Here is a 7668-nt window from a genome sequence, read left to right on the forward strand (position 1 = left end):
TAAAATAAAAGCAAATTGAAAACTAAATTAATTAATTAATTAAAAAGATTTTGAAATTAGCAATTAAAAAGATATGATTGACAATTATTTTGAAAAAGATATGATTTAGAAGCTATGATTGCAAATTAAAAAAAAAAGATATGATTGAGAAGATATGATTGCAAATTAAAAAAAGATATGATTGAAAAGATATGATTGAAGAAATTAAAAAAATTTGATTTTTGAAAAAGATTTGAAAAGATCAATTTTGAAATTAGAATATTAACTTGACTAAAAAAAAAAGATATGATTTTGAAAATCTTTGACTAAATTAATGCAAAATTTCAAAATTTATGAGTAAAATGAGGAAAGGATATTTTTTTTTTATTTTTGAATTTTAATGCGGAAAGAGAAAAACAACAAAATGATACTAAGAACAAACAAGAAAACTTTGAATGTCAAGATGAACACCAAAAACACTTTGAAGATCAAGATGAACACCAAGAACAAATTTTTGAAAAATTTTTAAGTAAATAAAAGAACAAAAATACCAAACTTAAAATTTTTAGAAAATCAAACACAAATTTTCAAAAATTTAAAGGGAAAACACAAAGAAGACACCAAACTTAGAATTTTTAAAGATCAAGAAAGAACTAAGGACATGCAATTTCGAAAATTAAAGGAAAATAAAATCATGCAATTGACACCAAACTTAAAATATTAAACTAAACTCAAATAAAAGACTCTAAACCAACAAAAACAAAATATTCCTAATCTAAGCAACAAGAATAACCGTCAGTTGTCCAAACTCGAACAATCTGCGGCAACGGCGCCAAAAACTTGGTGCACAAAATTACAATCACACTTTTGCAACTCCGCACAACTAACCAGCAAGTGCACTGGGTCGTCCAAGTAATACCTTACGTGAGTAAGGGTCGATCCCACGGAGATTGTCGGCTTGAAGCAAGCTATGGTTATCTTGTAACTCTTAGTCAGGATATCAATAATTCTCAGATTTAATTGTAAAAAGTAAAAGAACATGAAATAAATACTTGTTATACAATAATGAAGAACAGGTTGAGGCTTTGGAGATGCTTTGTCTTCTGAATCTCTGCTTTCCTACTATCTTCTTCTTCATGCACGCAAGGCTCCTTCCATGGCAAGCTTTATGTTGGGCATCACCGTTGTCAATGGATACTTCCCGTCCTCTCAGTGAAAATGTTCCAAATGCGCTGTCACCGCATGGCTAATCATCTGTCGGTTCTCGATCATGTCGGAATAGGATCCATTGATCCTTTTGCATCTGTCACTATGCCCAACACTCGCGAGTTTGAAGCTCGTCACAGTCATCCCTTCCCAGATCCTACTCAGAATACCAAAGACAAGGTTTAGACGTTCCGGATCTCAGGAATGGCCGCCAATAATTCTAGCTTATACCACAAAGACTCTAATCTGAATCATGAGGCTAAGAGATATGCATTCAATCTAAGGTAGAACGGAGGTGGTTGTCAGGCACGTGTTCATAGGTGTGAATGATGATGATTGTCACAGATCATCACATTCATCAGGTTGAAGTGCGAATGAATATCTTAGAATAGAAGCAAGCGTGATAGAATGGAAAACAGTAGTAATTGCATTAATTCATGAAGAACAGTAGAGCTCCTCACCCCAAACAATGGGGTTTAGAGACTCATGCCGTAGAAGATACAATATGAAACGTGTAAAGTGTCATGAGGTACAAGATGAATCACTAAAAGTAGTTTTTATAGTAAACTGGTGACCTAGGGTTACAGAAAATGAGTAAGCTAGTGTTTTTAGTGTAAAAATTCATTTCCGGGGCCTACTTGGTGTATGCTTGGGCTGAGCATTGAAGCTTTCATGTGTAGAGACTTTTCTTGGAGTTAAACGCCAGCTTTTGTGCCAGTTTGGGCGTTTAACTCCAGTTTTTATGCCAGTTCCGGCGTTAAACGCCAGAATTTCTTGAGCTGACTTGGAACGCCTGTTTGGGCCATCAAATCTCAGGCAAAGTATGAACTATTATATATTGCTGGAAAGCCCAGGATGTCTACTTTCCAACGCAATTAAAAGCGCGCCAATTGAGTATTTGTAGCTCCAGAAAATCCACTTTGAGTGCAGGAAGGTCAGAATCCAACAACATCTGCAGTCCTTTTTCAGCCTCTGAACCAGATTTTTGCTCAGGTCCCTCAATTTCAGCCAAAAAATACCTGAAATCACAGAAAAATACACAAAATCATAGTAAAGTCCATAAAAGTGAATTTTAAATAAAAACTAATAAAAATATAATAAAAACTAATTAAAATATACTAAAAATATACTAAAAACAATGTCAAAAAGCGTATAAATTATCCGCTCATCAGTGTTCATTCATAATTTTTTGCATCAGCATCTGCATTCTGCATAAAAAAATGGGCCAAACCACACATACGCGTCGGCCACGCGTGGGCATCGATACCAATTTGGTTCCCCCATCCAACGAACAAAAAGTTGTGATGGAATCGTGCGGCTGGTATGCTAGAGGCACAACTCGAGCCACACGTATGCATCCCTGACGCGTACGCGTCAATTTCATTTTTCGCACAACACGTGTGGGCGTGCGCAACGTGCACGCGTCGCATGTATAATCTTGCACCCTTCAATCGGAACAGAGAGTTGCACGAAAACGACACTGGAATTGTGCGTTTAGCACCATTTCAGCCGACGCATACGCGTGCTTCACACGTACACGTAATCTTCATTTATCCCTTTTCACGCGTTCGCGTCTATAACGCGTACGCGTCGATGCATTTTTGCCTCATCCACGCTCAAGCGTGATCCATGCGCACGCGTGGATTTGATTTCATTAACCCCTGACGCGAGAACCCTAACCCATTCGCGTCGCCCAATCTCTTCTCCCTCAACGTTCTAATTTCCTCTCTTCCCTCCATGCCACCCTCACCACCACCAACATCCCATCGTTGCTCAGTCCGGAAAATGCGAACTCCCGCCGACCACCCCTCCATCTCCCTCCTTTCCTCTTCTTCTTTTTCTTCTTCTTCTCTGTTTTCTCAACCCTGCCCACCTTCGCCGACCCCAAGCTCCGCCGTGGACAGCCACTGCACCGCTGCGTCGCTGCCATCTCTGTGTGGCACTACCCTTTCCAATCCTTTCCAATTATGTACTGCACCTTCCAGGTTTCCCACACATCCCCTGCATTCCCGTTCCTGCTTTATCATTATGTTTTAGTAATTTTGTTAGCTTTGATTAATTTCTGCTTAGTTTAGTTAGCTTAGAAATGTATGTTATTAGTTGATTCTAGGTGGTTAGGTAGCTAGGATGTGGTTAATGAATTTAGGTCTGATAAGTGCTCTATTCCTGCTATCTGAATTGGATGATCTTAAAACTGCTTTTGATGTTACTGGTATGCTGTTTGACTGCTGTTTGATGTTGTTTTACTTAATGCTGTAATTTCACAAGAGTTGCAACTATTACTGCTGATTAAAATTGTTTCTCTTGTCTGAGTTCATATAACATGATGATTGCTGCTCTTTTCTGAACTGCTTTGGATCCATATGAACTGAGTTTTTGCTGCTTGTTTTAATTTGGAAACGCCCAATTTACTGTCGGGATGCTGCCAAAATTGTGAATTAAATTTGGTACTGTTTTTAACTTGGTACACTTTATTTTGGCCGAGTTCAATTCATAATTCATCCGGTCAGCATTTCCGTCTTTCTTTTGGTTCCCTCTCATGTGCATTCGTCATTGATGGAATCAAAGAACTAATTGACGAAATTATGTGTCAATTAGAACCTTGTTGACCAATGATTTTGGAACCTCTTCTATGTTTGACTTGTTCAAGTTAGGTTACAACTCATGTTGAATTCTTGTTGTGTTTTCATCTTCATTGTTAATTCAGTAGAGCTTAATTCTTTAAACCCATATTCCTTATTAATGATTGATTGCTGAATTTAATAAAAGAAGGCTAACTGCATATCTTCTTTTTGACCAATTTCTGCTGCATTAGTACCATGGTTCAGCCATTCTTTTGTTCATTGATCAAGGAAAGCATGCTGCATGTGCTTAATTGGTTTTGAAATCATTGCTTATTGCTATTTTATTAGCTCATTTGCTTATTCCCTGTGAATTTATATATGGTTTTGGTGCTTTTAATTGTTAATGAATTCATAGGAAATCCAAATTGATTGATTGACTTTGGGAAATAGCCAGCTATTTTGTTTTGCTTGAATTGTTATATGGTTTTGTTTTACCTGACAAATATTGAACTTCATATGAGTTTGACTTGAATTCTTGCTTTGCTGCTGTTTATTTACTTCGGGAACGCTCACATTACTACCGGAATGCTGCCCAAATTTTTCTAAAAACTGTTTTACTCAACTTCCACTCATGAATTGACTTTAGTACTTTTGAATTGTAATTTATTTGGTTTAAACCAAAGCCAATTTATGGGATGATGGGTTTGCATTTCTACCCCTTTTGGTTTTCTTTCTACTTGAAATGCATTATTGATGATTTTATTCTTCTTGATGCTTCTTTCATTACATGTTTCTCAGTCTCCTTTTGTTTCAGGCTTCCTGTCTGCTTGCTTCTTACCTGCTTTTCTTTCCTCTGCTTTATTTGATAATCTGTATCCTGGAATTTCTATTTTTCAGGATGTCTGATCTGAAAGGAAAAGGCAAGGATAAGGCCAGTTCCGGTAAAAGAAAGAGAGGACAGTCATCCGTTGCTCTAGCGGATATCCTCTCGGATGAATCTTGGCGCGAAAAGAACTTTACCGATAAAAAAAAGCTGATCAACTGGTGCCTGCGAATGACCCAGTTAAATTTGCCAATCTTTACTGTGAACTCAAGTTTCCAGTCTTTCGAGACACACGGCACCTCTATTTGGAAAGGACATTCAAAATCCCAACCGAATTAAAGAAGTACACTGAAGAGCAGATCAAACAGAGAGGTTGGGTATTTCTGGAAAGAGATCTGGCAGAAGTAAACGCATCCTGGATCCGTGAGTTCTGTTCTAACTATTTTAGGATGACCCTTGATGCAGTGCAACTTAGGAGAAAGCAGATTTTAGTCACTGAGGAGGCGATCGAGGATATCCTCCACTTCCAGCCTAAAACATATGATACAAATGGTTATCAGAAGGCTGAGGAGTCTATTAGATTCATGAGTTTTGATTGGGATGCTGTACGGCGTACCATAGCCATTGATCCTGATGTTCCGTGGGCTATGGGAAAGTCAAAGGTCACTCCACGGGGTATCAAGATTATCTATCTCAATGATGAGGCTAAGCTGTGGCAACAGATATTGATTAATTATGTTATGCCTAGTACTCACGAGTCAGAGGTGCCAGCTGCCATGATCATCCTCATTTGGTGCGTCAAGGAAGGAAAGGACCTATACCTTCCACAGTTCATCAGAAAGTACATGTCTAGAGTTCATGTCAGAGGAACCCTGCCATTTCCTTATTTGATCACCCAGATGGCTCGTCGAGCTGAGGTGCCTTGGGAGCTAGAGGATGAGAGACCACTGATTGCCGACTGCAAGAAGGTTATTCCGCATGGCAAGCGGTTTGGACCTCTAGGCCACAAACTACCTACAACTACTACCTCTATTGATGCAGCCACATCCTCAGTAGCACTTTCAGCACCTGCAGCACCACCTGCTTCCGCAGCACCATCATCCGCCTCTCAGCCAGTCCATCATCTTGTGCACCGCCTTTTTGAGCACCTTGATCAGATGGAGCGCCGCAATCAGCGGCGTTATGAGCAGTCTGAGCGTCGTAAAAAGCGACGCTATGCCCATCTAAAGCTGCTTGTGACTACTGGGCGTACAGACATCCCCTCCGAGCCTGACACATCCTCAGAGCACTCTGAGGAGGAGGATGAGCAGGAGGAGGACCAGCAGCAGGCACAGCACGAGGAGACTCAGCCTGAGTAGCCTGCAAAGCCTCAGGCACCAGCATAGCCACCGCCGACAGAGCCAGCAGGACACCCTTTAGTAGGCGATGACCCTTCACACCCGGCTTGACTGAGAGCATCGAGGACGATGCCATGATTTAAGTGTGGGGAGGTCGCCGTCTCAGGCGAATTATATTTTGGTGAACCATTTCAGACTTTTATCCTATTTTGCTTTATTCTGTATTTTGATTTATTTTATTTTATTTTTCTTTTAGCACTTACACATTCCTATTTTATTGTACTCTTGTTTATTTCTACTTTGTTGCTTTCTGCACTTTGGGCTTGTATATATCTTGGATATTTAGCTTGAATTACACTTTTGGTTTATTAGTTGTGATGTGGAAAAATATGGATTATTAAGTTTAGTTTACCCATTTGGTATATGAGAAATTGATTTGATTGAAAATAGGGTTAAACTAAAAACTTTTAGCTTTTCGTAATCACAACATCTCATTTAGTATATATATATATATATATATATATATATATATATATATATATATAATAAATTTTGGTCAATTGATGAAATTTTCAAGGAATGTATCTTTTTCTTAGAAAAGGCATTTAAGATTCACATTGATTTGAGTTAAAACCTTTCGTAACTTGCATGATACATATATAATTGGAATATGGTCTTGAGCTAAGAACACACAACCCGTGAGTTTTTGAGCTTAATTGCATGGTTGCATTATTTAACCATAATATTTTATTCTTGTGTGTTTTCCTCTCTATGATTACAATCTTTGTTTTGTTCCATTCTATATGTCCATTATTTAGTGTATGTTCATGCTTATATGTGATTGAGGCCATCATTTGATATTAGCTCACTTATCCCAAATAGCTTACCATTCCATTTACCTTTGTTTGCCACATTGAGCCTTCTTAACCCCCTTTTTGTTCTTTATATTACCACATCACTAGTCTTAAGTGGAAAAATAATTAATTATGTTATTTGAATCTTTGATTAGCTTAAGATAGAGATTGTGTGTCAACTAAGTGTGGAAAAATGTGGGACCTATGGTTAATGAGAATGTGTTTTTGCTTATATTGACAAATATTGGAAATTTGGGTGCCTACTCATGTGAAATTAGAGAAACATATGCATTGATAATAAAAAAAACTTTATTATTACAATATACATAAATAAATAAATAAATAGGGGACAAAATTACCCCAACATTAAGTTTAATAAAAGATCAATTCATATGTGATGAAATAAAAAAAATTGATACATGAGTGTATGAAAATATGTAAAGGTGAGATTTTGGGTAGCTAGGCATGATTTTAGAATTATATAGAGTATGTGTGTGTTAGGTGAGAACTTAGGTTAGTCAAGGTACAGCTCACTTGGCCAGATATATATATACCCTCTTCCTTACCTTAGCCCATTACAACCTTGAAAATCCCTCATGATGTTTGCATTTGTACATTAAATATTTGTTGATTTGTTAGATGAAGAACAAAGTTTTAGAAAGCATGACTAGGGAAGAGTTGAGTTGTTTAACCCCAAACACTTGAGTGATTCGAGTGCATATACAAATCCAGTGAGGGTTCAATTGCTCATTTCCATATGTCCATATTTGATCATTGCTTGTCTTGCAAGTCTGTGAACTCTTTTGATTAACTCAACTCAATTGTGAATGTGTTTTGATATGATTGATTTAGCCCTTGATTGTACATATATGATTTCTTGAAAATTCAACTCAATTTGACTACAT

This window comes from Arachis ipaensis, chromosome B02 (genome assembly GCF_000816755.2).
Source record: "Arachis ipaensis cultivar K30076 chromosome B02, Araip1.1, whole genome shotgun sequence".
Classification (NCBI taxonomy): domain Eukaryota; kingdom Viridiplantae; phylum Streptophyta; class Magnoliopsida; order Fabales; family Fabaceae; genus Arachis; species Arachis ipaensis.